At 59.5% G+C, this 15,000-nt stretch overlaps 1 non-coding gene across 1 annotated transcript; it reads right to left on the minus strand.

Annotated features, from left to right (window-relative positions):
• Positions 1–2,506: 2,506 nt before the first annotated feature.
• Positions 2,507–2,625, minus strand: LOC131862260 (5S ribosomal RNA). Its single transcript, XR_009361276.1, has one exon. It is a non-coding gene; the product is annotated as a 5S ribosomal RNA (ribosomal RNA).
• Between the last annotated feature and the right edge of the window lie 12,375 nt (positions 2,626–15,000).

Raw genomic sequence — 15,000 nt, forward strand, 5'->3', positions numbered from 1 at the left:
CGCCCCCTCTTTTTTTGTCAGAGCGTTTGGTGGGGTTTCTCGCATTGGCTCTTCCCAGGCCCGGTTGTTGGGTGCGCTCCCACCCTGGCGCGCGCGAAGTTGGAAGTTGGGTTAATTGCCCGGGCGCGCACCTTCGCCAGGGTGGGCACCTTGGTGCGCACACCTTGGCTGGGCTGCGCACCAGGGCGGGCTCAAGATGGCACCAGCATTCCCTTTTTCTCACTATCTTTCAAAACGGAAATTTTAAAATCTCGTTTTTTTTTTGCCTTTTATGGAAATTAGTGAAGGCATCGCATCAAAGGTGCGCACCTCGCTGCCCACCTTGGTGTGCTCCGAGGTGCCCACCACGGTGCGCAACGCCGGTGCGAACCCGGGAGCGCCCCGATGTGTGCTCCAAGGTGCGGCGTGCACGAAGTCGGACCCCGGTTTGCCCCGGGTGCGCACCTCGCGTGCACCTTGGTGCGCACACCTTGGCTGGGTTGCGCGGCCTGGTGGGCACCATGGTGCGCACCAAGGAGCGCTCCGAAGTGTGCTCCAAGGTGCGGCGTGCACGAAGTCGGAGCCCGGTTTGCCCCGGGTACGCACCTCGCGTGCACCTTCGCCGGGGTGGGCACCTCGGCTGGGTTGCGCGCCCTGGTGCGCACCAAGGAGCGCTCCGAAGTGTGCTCCAAGGTGCGGCGTGCACGAAGTCGGAGCCCGGTTTGCCCCGGGTGCGCACCTTCGCCGCGGTGCGCACCATGGCGTGCACGAAGTCGGAGCCCGGTTTGCCCCGGGTGCGCACCTCGCGTGCACCTTCGGCGGGGTTGCGCGCCCTGGTGGGCACCATGGTGCGCACCAAGGAGCGCTCCGAAGTGTGCTCCAAGGTGCGGCGTGCACGAAGTCGGAGCCCGGTTTGCCCCGGGTGCGCACCTCGCGTGCACCTTCGGCGGGGTTGCGCGCCCTGGTGGGCACCATGGTGCGCACCAAGGAGCGCTCCGAAGTGTGCTCCAAGGTGCGGCGTGCACGAAGTCGGAGCCCGGTTTGCCCCGGGTGCGCACCTCGCGTGCACCTTCGCCGCGGTGGGCACCATGGCGTGCACGAAGTCGGAGCCCGGTTTGCCCCGGGTGCGCACCTCGCGTGCACCTTCGCCGGGGTGGGCACCTCGGCTGGGTTGCGCGCCCTGGTGCGCACCAAGGAGCGCTCCGAAGTGTGCTCCAAGGTGCGGCGTGCACGAAGTCGGAGCCCGGTTTGCCCCGGGTGCGCACCTCGCGTGCACCTTCGCCAGGGTGGGCACCTCGGTGCGCACACCTTCTCAATGTTTTCTTGCCTTTTCTGGAAATTGGTGAAGGCAGCGCATCAAAGGTGCGCACCTCGGTGTGCTCCGAGGTGCGAACCCGAGAGCGCTCCGAGGTGCCCACGAAGTCGAAAGTCGGGTTAATTGCATTGTTTTCCCCGGGTGCGCTCCGAGGTGCGCAACATCGGCGCGCACCAAGGAGGGCTCCGAAGTGTGCTCCAAGGTGCGCACGATGGCGTGCACCTCTGGTGCGCACGATTCGGAGCTCGGTTTGACCGGGGTGCGCACACCTTGGCTGGGTTGCGCACCTTTTGTGCGCTCCAAGGTGCGCACGAAGTCGGAGCTCGGTTTGCCCCGGGTGCGCACCTTCGCCAGGGTGCGCACCTTGATGCGCACGCCTTGGCTGGGCTGCGCACCTTGGTGGGCGCCATGGTGCGCACCTTTCGTGCGCTCCAAGGTGCGCACGAAGTCGGAGCTCGGTTTGCCCCGGGTGCGCACCTTGGTGGGCGCCATGGTGCACTCCGAGGTGCCCAAGATTGGTGCGCACCAAGGAGCGCTCCGAAGTGCGCTCCAAGGTGCGCGCGAAGTCGAAAGTTGGGTTAATTGTCCGGTTTGCCTCGGGTGCGCACCTTGCGTGCACCTTCGCCAGGGTGGGCGCCTTGGTGCGCACACCTTGGCTGGGCTGCGCACACCTTGGCACCCGCGTTTCCTTCATTTTAAATTTTTTTTTTTTACAATCTCTCAAGTGGGAAATTCTATAATCTCAACTTTTTTTGCCTTTTCAGGAAACTTTTGAATGGAGCGCATCATTGGTGCGCTCCGAAGTGTGCTCCAAAGCTCTCTCCAGCTGCGTGCACCTGCCCCGGCCGCGCACCCGGCCCCGCCCAGCTTCGCTCACCTGTCCCGGGCGTCTGGTGCGGAACCTTAGAGTAAGAAACATCACCGTGCACCTTGGCCAACGTGCGCGACTCGACCGAGCGCGCACTGGCCGAGGTGCACACCGATTTCACCTGGGTGCGCGCGCAGCACCTCGGGCGCACCGGGGTGCGCGCACAACGCCCGGGTTGCACCGTGGCCTGTGTGCTCGGGGTGCCTCGGGTGCGCGCTCGGTGTCGCCCCCGCGCGCGCGGTAGTGCGGGCAGCGCACCCCGGCCCGGCCCGGCCCCGACGAGAACGCAAACGGGCAAAAGGTTTATTCAAATAGCATTGCGACGCCCGGCGAAAAACTAAAAAAGGGTGCAACACCGGGACTTCCCGGGAGGTCACCCATCCCAGTACTACTCCGGCCCAAGCGCGCTTAACTGCGGAGTTCTGATGGGATCCGGTGCACTAATGCTGGTATGATCGCACCCGTTATGAGCTTGTCGCAGTGTGTACTTAGCAAACCGCGACCCACGTGCGAATCCACCCCGGCCACCCACCCCCGTCGAGGTGCACACCCTCCCTCGCGAAGTGCGCCCCGTTCGCCAAGTGTGAGCCCTGCCCGGGTGCGCGCACCTTGCTAGGGCGTCGGGTGTGCACCCGGCCCGGCCTACGTGCGTGCACCTGGAGGGGGCGTCGTGTGCGTGCAGTGTCCCGTCTGCAACGCGGTGCCCACACACCACCTCGGGCGCAACGACCTGCGCTCACATGTGGGCCGAGTGCACCTTGGTGCATGTTCGGGGCGCCTCGGGTGCACGCTCGATCTTGCCCCGGTGCACCAAGGCGCTCGGTTTGCCCCGGGTGCGCACTTGGTGCAAGGTGGGCACCCAAAATAGGGATCAAGCACCAAAACACAAGTTTCGGGATGCAAAATGGGACCCAAGGACCACAAATGCGTTCCAAGACCCATGATGGGTCCACGAGAACAAAAATGTGTTCCGAGACTTAATAAACAAATATTGGGTTTTAGGAGAAGAAACATGCTCTGATGCCCAAAACGAGAATCGACCCCGAAAAGGCCACAGGCCAAAAGTGGGATGCGAGACAAAAAAAAATGGGACCCGAGGACCAAAATTGGGTTCCCAGGTCGAAGACAGGGCAACCGGACAAGAAACGACCTCTAAGGCTCGAAATGAGTCCCGACGACTAAAACTTGACAAGAAGCACCCATCAGGCACCCAACTCGACACCCATGGGATGCCGACCCACCCGGGCTTCCACCTAGCACACCTTGGCACCCACCCACCCTCGCACCCAACCTCGCACCCAACTTAGCACCTTTGAACCCACATTGGCACTCACCCTGACCCTGGCACCTTGGAACCCACATTGGCACTCACCTTGACCCTGGCACCCACCTTTGCACTCACCTTGGGACCCACCCTGGCTCCCACCTCGGCACCCACCCAGACACCCACCTTGGTTCCTTGGCACCCACCTTGGATCCTTGGCACCCACCCCGACACCCACCTTGGCACGCAACTTGGCTACTTGCCACCCACCTTGGCTCCTTGACGCCCACCCCGACAACCACCCCGTGACCTACCCTGGCTAGGGTTGGTGCACACCCACCCTGGTGCCCACCTTGGCACCCACCCTATGACCCACCTTGGCACGCACCTTAGTACCCACCCCGTTACCCACCCTAGGACCCACCCCGTGACCCACCTTGGCCAGGGTGGGTGCACCCACCCTGGTGCCCACCTTGGCACCCACCCATCCTAGCACCCAGCCTGTGACCGGGCTTGGAACCCAACCTTGCACCCGCACCCGTCTTGGCCAGTGTGGGTGCGCACCCATCCTGGCACCCACGTTGTGACACACCCTTTAACCCACGCACCCTAGCACCCACGTTGGCACCCACCTTGGAACCCAACCTAGCAACTTGGCACCCACCCCGTGACCCACCTTGGCATCCACCATAGCAGTCGCCGACTTGGCACCCACCTCGGCACCCACCTTGACACTTGTGGACCCACCTTGCCACTCACCCTAGCATCGACCCATCCTAGCACCCACCCTGGCACCTTTGCACCCTAGCACTCACCCATCCTAGCACCTAACCTGTGACCCACCTTGACACTCACCCTCGCACCCACCTTGGAACCCAACCTAGCACCCACCCACCCTGACACCAACCCTAGCACCTACCCACCCTTGCACCCACCCTGTGACCCATCTTGGCACCCACCCATCCTACCACTCAACCTATCACCCACCTTCTCACCCACCTTGGCATCCACCTTAGCACCCACCCACACTGGCACCTTGGCACCCACCTCGGGCAAGGTGGGTGCACACCCACCCTGGCACCCAATTTAGAACCCACCGAGCATGTTACCCACCTTGGCACCCACATTGCAGCCCACCCTAGTACCCACCCTATGACCCACATTGGCATCCACACCCTAGCACCCAGGCACCTCGACACCCGCCTTGACACCCACCCTAGCACTGAACCTGTGACCCACCTTGGAACTCACCCTAGAACCCACCCACCCTGTGAACCACCTTGGCATCCACCTTAGCACCCACCCACCTTGGCACCCACTCTAGCACTCACCCATCCTAACACCCAACTTGTTACCCACCTTGGCACCCGCCCTCGCGTCCACCTTGAAACCCACCCTAGCACCCACCCACGCAGGAGCCCACCTTGGCACCCAACCTAACACCCACGCATCCTGGCACCCAACTTGTGACCCACCTTGGAACCCACCCTAGTACCCACCTTTGAACCCACTATATCACCAACCCACCTTGGCACCCACCCTATGACCCTCTTTGGAATCCACCCTAGCACGCACCCACCCTGGCACCCACCATGGAGCGCACCCTAGCACCCACCCACCTCGGCACGCACCTCAACACCCACCTTGGTGTGCGCACTGCGCCAACCTCTCAAAGACCCTATGTGGTGCGCTCCAAAGTGTACACCTTTGGTGCGCTCCAAGGTGCGCACCTTTGGTGCACACCGAGGTGCACACCAAAGTGTGCACCGAGGTGAGCACCAAAGTGCACTCCAGGGTGCACACCAAGGCGTGCACCTTTGGTGCGGTCAATGCAAACGAATTCGGAAGTTGGGGTCGATGTCCTAATCGCTGCTGCAGACTACACGTATGAGAATCGGACAAATAGCTTTATATAGGGGAGGTGTTGCGTTTGATGGGTCGACTCCCCTGGTTGTGTGCACTGCACCAACTTCAAAGACCCTGTCTTGTTTAAGAAGTCAAAAGTTGGGGTGGATGTCCTAATCATTGCTGCAGTCTACGCATGTATGAGAATCAGACAAATAGCTTATATAGGGGAGGTGTTGCATTCGGTGGGTTGACTCCCCTGGTTGTGCGCACTGCGCCAACCTCAAAGACCCCGCATAGCAGAAGAAGTCGGAAGTCGGATTTTGGTGAGCACCAAGGCGTGCACCTTTGGTGCGGTCAACGCAGACGAATTCAGAAGTTGGGGTGGATGTCCTAATCGTTGTTGCAGGCTACACATGTATGAGAATCAGACAAATAGCTTATATAGGGGAGGTGTTGGGTTTGATGGGTCAACTCCCTTGGTTGTGCGCATTACGCCAACCTCAAAGACCTTGTTTTCGTTAAGAAGTCAAAAGTTGGGGTCAATGTCCTAATGGCTCCTGCAGGCTACACATGTATGAGAATCGGACAAATAGCTTATATAGGGGAGGTGTTGGGTTTGATGGGTCGACTCCCCTGGTTGTGCGCATTACGTCAACCTCAAAGACCTTGTTTTCGTTAAGAAGTCAAAAGTTGGGGTCGATGTCCTAATTGCTCCTGTAGACTACACATGTATGAGAATCAGACAAATAGCTTATATAGGGGAGGTGTTGGGTTTGATGGGTTGACTCCCCTAGTTGTTCGCATTACACCAACCTCAAAGACCTTGTTTTCGTTTAGAAGCCGAAAGTTGGGGTCGATGTCCTAATTGCTCCTGCAGGCTACGCATGTATGAGAATCAGACAAATAGCTTATATAGGGGAGGTGTTGGGTTTGATGGGTCGACTCCCCTGGTTGTGCGCATTGCGCCAACCTCAAAGACCCTGCATTGCGGATGAAGTCGAAAGTCAGAGTTTGGTGTGCTACAAGGTGTGGTCGAAGGTGCTCACCTAGGTGTGCACCTTTGGAGCACAGGAAAAGTGCCCTCCAAAAGTGCGCACCTTTGGAGTGCACAAAAGTGCCCTCCAAAAGTGCGCACCTTTGGAGCGCAGAAAAGTGCCCTCCAAAAAGTGCCCTCCAAAAGTGCGCACCTTTGGAGCGCAGAAAAGTGCCCTCCAAAAGTGCGCACCTTTGGAGCGCAGAAAAGTGCCCTCCAAAAAGTGCCCTCCAAAAGTGCGCACCTTTGGAGCGCAGAAAAGTGCCCTCCAAAAAGTGCCCTCCAAAAGTGCGCACCTTTGGAGCGCAGAAAAGTGCCCTCCAAAAAGTGCCCTCCAAAAGTGCGCACCTTTGGAGCGCAGAAAAGTGCCCTCCAAAAAGTGCCCTCCAAAAGTGCGCACCTTTGGAGCGCAGAAAAGTGCCCTCCAAAAAGTGCCCTCCAAAAGTGCGCACCTTTGGAGCGCAGAAAAGTGCCCTCCAAAAAGTGCCCTCCAAAAGTGCGCACCTTTGGAGCGCAGAAAAGTGCCCTCCAAAAAGTGCCCTCCAAAAGTGCGCACCTTTGGAGCGCAGAAAAGTGCCCTCCAAAAAGTGCCCTCCAAAAGTGCGCACCTTTGGAGCGCAGAAAAGTGCCCTCCAAAAGTGCGCACCTTTGGAGCGCACAAAAGTGCCCTCCAAAAGTGCGCACTTTTGGTGCGCACCAAGGCGCTGGTTCGGTCGTTGCAGGCGAGTTCGGAAGTTGGGGTCGATGTCCTGAGCGGAGGTGCAAACTACACAGGTGTCGGAATCGGACAAATAGCTTATATAGGGGAGGTGTATGCTTCGATGGGTCGACTCCCCAGGTTGAGCGCACCGCGCCAACCTCAAAGACCCTACGGTATGGATGAAGTCGGAAGTTGGGTCCGATGACCGATTCGATTAGTAGGTATGCTCATGAGGTCGGAATTTGGGTCCGATGACCTGCCATGTGCAGGAAGGCGAATGTTGACACTGTGCGTTGCAAGGTGCACACCAAGGCGCTGGTGCGGTCTTTTTAGTCGAGTTCGGAAGTTGGGGTCGATGTCCTGATCGGAGGTGCAAGCTACACAGGTGTGGGAATCGGACAAATAGCTTATATAGGGGAGGTGTATGCTTCGTTGGGTCGACTCCCCGGGTTGAGCGCACCGCGCCAACCTCAAAGACCCTACGGTATGGATGAAGTCGGAAGTTGGGTCCGATGACCGATTCGATATGTAGGCATACTCGCGAGGTCGGAATTTGGGTCCGATGACCTGCCACGTGCAGGAAGGCGAATGTTGGCACTGTGCGTTGCAAGGTGCGCACCAAGGCGCTGGTTCGGTCGTTGGAGGCGAGTTCGGAAGTTGGGGTCGATGTCTTGATCGGAGGTGCAAACTACACAGGTGTGGGAATCGGACAAATAGCTTATATAGGGGAGGTGTATGCTTCGTTGGGTCGACTCCCCGGGTTGAGCGCACCGCGCCAACCTCAAAGACCCTACGGTATGGATGAAGTCGGAAGTTGGGTCCGATGACCGATTCGATATGTAGGCATACTCGCGAGGTCGGAATTTGGGTCCGATGACCTGCCATGTGCAGGAAGGCGAATGTTGGGACTGTGCGTCGCAAGGTGCGCACCAAGGCGCTGGTGCCGTCGTTGTAGTCGAGTTCGGAAGTTGGGGTCGATGTCCTGGTCAGAGGTGCAAACTACACAGGTGTGGGAATCGGACAAATAGCTTATATAGGGGAGGTGTATGCTTCGATGGGTCGACTCCCTGGGTTGAGCGCACCGCGCCAACCTCAAAGACCCTACAGTATGGATGAAGTCGGAAGTTGGGTCCGATGACCGATTCGATACGTAGGCATATTGGCGAGGTCTGAATTTGTGTCCGATGACCTGCCATGCGCAGGAAGGCGGAATTTGGGTCCGATGACCGAGTTGATGGCGTGCCATGCGCAGAAAGGCGGAATTTGGGTCCGATGACCGAGTTGATGTTGATGGCCCGCCATGCACAGGAAGGCGGAATTTGGGTCCGATGACCGATTTGAAGGCGTGCCATACGCAAAAAGGCGGAGTTTGGGTCCGATGACCGAGTTGATATTGATGGCCCGCCATGCGCAGGAAGGCGGAATTTGGGTCCGATGACCTGACATACGCATGGAGTCCGACTCGGGGGCCGATGTTCGATTCGATGACTTGCATTGTGGGTAAAGTCGGAAGTTGTGGTCTTTGACCCGATTCGATGACCAGACTTCGGCTGCTTGAGAATCGGACAAATAACTTATATAGGGGAGGTAGTGTTCTCGAGCATCCTCCCCCCGTGCCCGTTTATGTCGATTGATGCTGGTGCTCGACTGGTTGGAGCGCTCGGATGCAAAAATCTTGCACCAGGATTTATCGATTGTGATGGACACGGCAAGTCTCCTGATTGCTATGCAGGAGCTCATCGTGAATCTCTATGCGGCCTTGGTATGGACTCGACCTGCGGAATGGTTCGGCAATGGTAGTCGCTCCAACACGTCCTTGCAATGGCCACAGAGGTGATTCGACTAGAGCTCCAGTCTAGCTTTTGGGTTGCTTGGCGGACTGGTATAGCCGCGATCGAGTTCCGGCCATGAACGTTTTAGATAGCTCTTGGGCTTTCTGGGACGGAAGTCGGAAGTTTGGGCTGTTGTCCGATTTGATGACCATTCTTCGGATGTGTGAGAATCGGACAAATAACTTATATAGGGGACTGTGTTGTCTCACGCAGCCCCCTCCGTGCCCCTCTATCTCGACCGATGTTGGTGCTTGAAAGGGTTGGGATCGCTCGGATTTATAAACGTGCACCACCATTTGTCGAGTGTGAGGGACGCGGCAGGTCTCCTAAATGCTATGCGGGCGCTCTCTGAGAATCTCTATCCGGCCTCGACACAGACTAGTCTTGCTGAATGGTTTGGCACTGGTAGTCGATCCAACACGTCGTTGTTGTGGCCGCCTAGGCGATTCGATTCGAGCCCCCGTCTAGCTTTTGGGTTGCTTGGCGGATTTTGCCCTATCCGCAAGTGAGCTCGGTCCCTAAACGTTCGAGAAACCCGATTGCTATGCGCCGACTCTCTTTCTTGCGAGCCTCCATCTAGCTTTTGGGTCTCTACGGAACGGAAGTCGGAATCTGGGACCGTTGTTTGATTCGACGAGGCAGACTACGGTTGTGCGAGAATCGGACAAATAACTTATATAGGGGAGGTGTTGACTGGAGCATTCTCCCCCGTGCCCCTCTAACTCGACCAATGCTGGCGCTCGAACGGTGGTAGCGCTCGGATTTTCATTGAGCGCCAGCATTGGTCGATTTAGAGGGGCATGCGAGATTCCCGAATGCTATGCGAGGGCTCTAACGGAAATGTCTATTGGTTTCGGTATGGATGCAATTGCGAGTGGTTCGGCAAAGGTAGTCGTTCCGATGCGTCCATGTCGTGGCCAAATCGATAATTCGATTTGAGCCCTCGTATAGCATTTGGGTCTCTCGATGTGATTCCGCATTCCAGTCCCTTTGGGCACTGCTTGAGCCGCATCCCAGGGGGTTCCCTTCCCAATAATCTGCCTCGCAACCCGATTGCTATGCGGTGAGGCTCCTCGGCCGCCTCGGAACTATCTGTGTATCAGACGCATCGCGGGATAAGGGGTTGGCAACGGTAGTCGCCCCAAGCGCGTCCGATGCTTGGACCATTCCGAGGCGGCCCTGAAGCCTCTTCCGTCTAGCCGTTGGGTCCTTCTCGCCGCATCCCTCGCCTCGCACCCCGATTGCTATGCGGTGAGGCTCCTCGGCCGCCTCGGAACTATCTGTGTATCGGACGCGTCGCGGGATAAGGGGTTGTCACTGGTAGTCGCCCCAAGCGCGTCCGATGCTTGGACCATTCCGAGGCGGCCCTGAAGCCTCTTCCGTCTAGCCGTTGGGTCCTTCTCGCCGCATCCCTCGCCTCGCACCCCGATTGCTATGCGGTGAGGCTCCTCGGCCGCCTCGGAACTATCTGTGTATCGGACGCGTCGCGGGATAAGGGGTTGTCATTGGTAGTCGCCCCAAGCGCGTCCGATGCTTGGACCATTCCGAGGCGGCCCTGAAGCCTCTTCCGTCTAGCCGTTGGGTCCTTCTCGCCGCATCCCTCGCCTCGCACCCCGATTGCTATGCGGTGAGGCTCCTCGGCCGCCTCGGAACTATCTGTGTATCGGACGCGTCGCGGGATAAGGGGTTGTCACTGGTAGTCGCCCCAAGCGCGTCCGATGCTTGGACCATTCCGAGGCAGCCCTGAAGCCTCTTCCGTCTAGCCGTTGGGTCCTTCTCGCCGCATCCCTCGCCTCGCACCCCGATTGCTATGCGGTGAGGCTCCTCGGCCGCCTCGGAACTATCTGTGTATCGGACGCGTCGCGGGATAAGGGGTTGTCACTGGTAGTCGCCCCAAGCGCGTTCGATGCTTGGACCATTCCGAGGCGGCCCTGAAGCCTCTTCCGTCTAGCCGTTGGGTCCTTCTCGCCGCATCCCTCGCCTCGCACCCCGATTGCTATGCGGTGAGGCTCCTCGGCCGCCTTGGAACTATCTGTGTATCGGACGCGTCGCGGGATAAGGGGTTGTCACTGGTAGTCGCCCCAAGCGCGTCCGATGCTTGGACCATTCCGAGGCGGACCCGAAGCCTCTTCCGTCTAGCCGTTGGGTCCTTCTCGCCGCATCCTTCGCCTCGCACCCCGATTGCTATGCGGTGAGGCTCCTCGGCCGCCTCGGAACTATCTGTGTATCGGACGCGTCGCGGGATAAGGGGTTGTCACTGGTAGTCGCCCCAAGCGCGTCCGATGCTTGGACCATTCCGAGGCGGACCCGAAGCCTCTTCCGTCTAGCCGTTGGGTCCTTCTCGCCGCATCCCTCGCCTCGCACCCCGATTGCTATGCGGTGAGGCTCCTCGGCCGCCTTGGAACTATCTGTGTATCGGACGCGTCGCGGGATAAGGGGTTGTCACTGGTAGTCGCCCCAAGCGCGTCCGATGCTTGGACCATTCCGAGGCGGACCCGAAGCCTCTTCCGTCTAGCCGTTGGGTCCTTCTCGCCGCATCCCTCGCCTCGCACCCCGATTGCTATGCGGTGAGGCTCCTCGGCCGCCTTGGAACTATCTGTGTATCGGACGCGTCGCGGGATAAGGGGTTGTCACTGGTAGTCGCCCCAAGCGCGTCCGATGCTTGGACCATTCCGAGGCGGACCCGAAGCCTCTTCCGTCTAGCCGTTGGGTCCTTCTCGCCGCATCCCTCGCCTCGCACCCCGATTGCTATGCGGTGAGGCTCCTCGGCCGCCTTGGAACTATCTGTGTATCGGACGCGTCGCGGGATAAGGGGTTGTCACTGGTAGTCGCCCCAAGCGCGTCCGATGCTTGGACCATTCCGAGGCGGCCCCGAAGCCTCTTCCGTGTAGCCGTTGGGTCCTTCTCGCCGCATCCCTCGCCTCGCACCCCGATTGCTATGCGGTGAGGCTCCTCGGCCGCCTTGGAACTATCTGTGTATCGGACGCGTCGCGGGATAAGGGGTTGTCACTGGTAGTCGCCCCAAGCGCGTCCGATGCTTGGACCATTCCGAGGCGGCCCCGAAGCCTCTTCCGTGTAGCCGTTGGGTCCTTCTCGCCGCATCCCTCGCCTCGCACCCCGATTGCTATGCGGTGAGGCTCCTCGGCCGCCTTGGAACTATCTGTGTATCGGACGCGTCGCGGGATAAGGGGTTGTCACTGGTAGTCGCCCCAAGCGCGTCCGATGCTTGGACCATTCCGAGGCGGACCTGAAGCCTCTTCCCTCTAGCCGTTGGGGCTTTCTCGCCGCATCCCTCGCCTCGCACCCTGATTGCTATGCTGTGAGGCTCCTCGGCCGCCTTGGAACTATCTGTGTATCGGACGCATCGCGGGATAAGGGGTTGGCAGTGGTAGTCGCCCCAAGCGCATCCGATGCTTGGACCATTCCGAGGCGGCCCTGCAGCCTCTTCCGTCTAGCCGTTGGGGCCATCTCGCCGCATCCCCCACCTCGCACCACGATTGCTATGCGGTGAGGCTCCTTGGCCGCCTCGGAACTATCTGTGTATCGGACGCATCGCGGGATAAGGGGTTGTCACTGGTAGTCGCCCCAAGCGCGTCCGATGCTTGGACTATTCCGAGGCGGCCCTGCAGCCTCTTCCGTCTAGCCGTTGGGGCCATCTCGCTGCATCCCCCACCTCCTCGGCCGCCTCGGAACTATCTGTGTATCGGACGCATCGCGGGATAAGGGGTTGGCAGTGGTAGTCGCCCCAAGCGCGTCCGATGCTTGGACTATTCCGAGGCAGCCCTGCAGCCTCTTCCGTCTAGCCTTTGGGGCCATCTCGCCGCATCCCTCGCCTCGCACCCCGATTGCTATGCGGTGAGGCTCCTCGGCCGCCTGGGAACTATCTTCGTATCGGACGCATCGCGGGATAAGGGGTTGTCACTGGTAGTCGCCCCAAGCGCGTCCGATGCTTGGACTATTCCGAGGCGGCCCTGTGGCCTCTTCCGTCTAGCCGTTGGGGCCATCTCGCCGCATCCCCCACCTCGCACCCCGATTGCTATGCGGTGAGGCTCTTCGGCCGCCTTGGAACTATCTTCGTATCGGACGCATCGCGGGATAAGGGGTTGTCACTGGTAGTGGCCCCAAGCGCGTCCGATGCTTGGACTATTCCGAGGCGGCCCTGCAGCCTCTTCCGTCTAGCCGTTGGGGCCATCTCGCCGCATCCCCCACCTCGCACCCCGATTGCTATGCGGTGAGGCTCCTCGGCCGCCTTGGAACTATCTTCGTATCGGACGCATCGCGGGATAAGGGGTTGTCACTGGTAGTCGCCCCAAGCGCGTCCGATGCTTGGACTATTCCGACGCGGCCCTGTGGCCTCTTCCGTCTAGCCGTTGGGGCCATCTCGCCGCATCCCCCACCTCGCACCCCGATTGCTATGCGGTGAGGCTCCTCGGCCGCCTTGGAACCATCTTCGTATCGGACGCATCGCGGGATAGGGGGCTGTCACTGGTAGTCGCCCCAAGCGTGTCCGATGCTTGGACCATTCCTAGGCGGCCCTGAAGCCTCTTCCGTCTAGCCGTTGGGGCCTTCCCGCCCCATCCCTCGCCTCGCACCCCCGATTGCTATGCGGTGAGGCTCCTCGGCCGCCTTGGAACCATCTGTGTATCGGACGCATCGCGGGATAAGGGGTTGGCACTGGCAGTCGCCCCAAGCGCGTCCGATGCTTGGACCATTCCGAGGTGGCCCTGAAGCCTCTTCCGTCTAGCCGTTGGGGCCTTCCCGCCCCATCCCTCGCCTCGCACCCCGATTGATATGCGGTGAGGCTCCTCGGCCGCCTTGGAACTATCTGTGTATCGGACGCATCGCGGGATAAGGGGTTGGCACTGGTAGTCGTCCCAATCGCATCCGATGCTTGGACCATTCCGAGGCGGCCCTGCAGCCTCTTCCGTTTAGCCGTCGGGGCCTTCCCGCCGCATCCCTCGCCTCGCATCCCGATTCCTATGCGGTGAGTCTTCTCGGCCGCCGCGGAACTATACCTGTTATTGCTACTGCATCCTTCGGCTGGTAACCTCCTCTGCCGCCTTGGAACGTTCTCTTTGTCGGACGCGTCGCGGGATAAGGGGTTGGCACTGGTAGTCGCCCCAAGCGCGCCCGATGCATAGACCGCTCCGAGTCGACCTTGCTTTCAGCCTCTCACATGCATAGACCTCTCTGAGTCGACCCTGCAGCCTCTCACGTTTAGCCTTTGGAATCTCGCCTCACAACATGATTGCTATCCTTGATGCATCCCTTGCCTCGAGCCCTGATTGCTTTCTTGGCTGCATCCCTCCTCTCCTCACAGCCCGGTTGTCATCACTGCTTCATCCGTCGCTTCATGCATTCTGGCTGCTGGGCCCTTCCCACCGCACACCTCGATTGCTATCTCTTCTGCATCACACACCCCGATTGCTATCTCTGCTACATCCCTCGGCTCTCACTTCTGCATCCTTCGCCTCACACCTCGATTGCTATCAATGCTGCATCCGTAACCTCACACCCCGATTGCTATGCGGGGAGGCTCCTTGGCCGCCTTGGAAATTTCTGTGTGTCGGACGCACCGCGGGATAAGGGGTTGGCACTGGTAGTCGCCCCAAGTGCGCCCGATTCTTAGACCGCTTCGAGGTGACCTCGTAGCCTCTTTCGTCCAGGCTTCCTGCCTTCAACGCCCTTTTTACACCTCGATTGCTATGCGCGGGCTCGTTGGCGTCTATCACCTCTCTGCGAAGAGTGGCACGATGATTGTTGGGGTAAATCGTAGCAGTCCGATCTCTGGCCTTGGGCCATTGTGAGGGCTGATCGATTTCCTGTGCGCATCTCGTGTTCGCCCAGTAACAGACTCGACGACTTGTAATCGGTCTTGTTCCCGATTGTTCCTGGAGGTAGTCTTCGGAACTCTTGGATTTGACCTGTCACTCGAACTGTCCTCTTCCGAGGATGCTTGTGTGTGTGTGCTTGTGCCATTTCCTTGGCGGTATTAACGAGATATTAAAGAGCGGAGTGAGCGCCTCGCCCAGCTATGTTTGGGGCTCTCACTCCCTTACCCGGTGTGCGACCGCTTTGCACGTAGGTTGCGGAGCATCGCGACTCTTTCGATGTTTGGCGGTTGTCTTCCGGTGATGCGTTGGTCCCGAAGTGCACGTTAC

This window comes from Cryptomeria japonica, unplaced genomic scaffold, assembly GCF_030272615.1.
Source record: "Cryptomeria japonica unplaced genomic scaffold, Sugi_1.0 HiC_scaffold_40, whole genome shotgun sequence".
Taxonomy (NCBI): domain Eukaryota; kingdom Viridiplantae; phylum Streptophyta; class Pinopsida; order Cupressales; family Cupressaceae; genus Cryptomeria; species Cryptomeria japonica.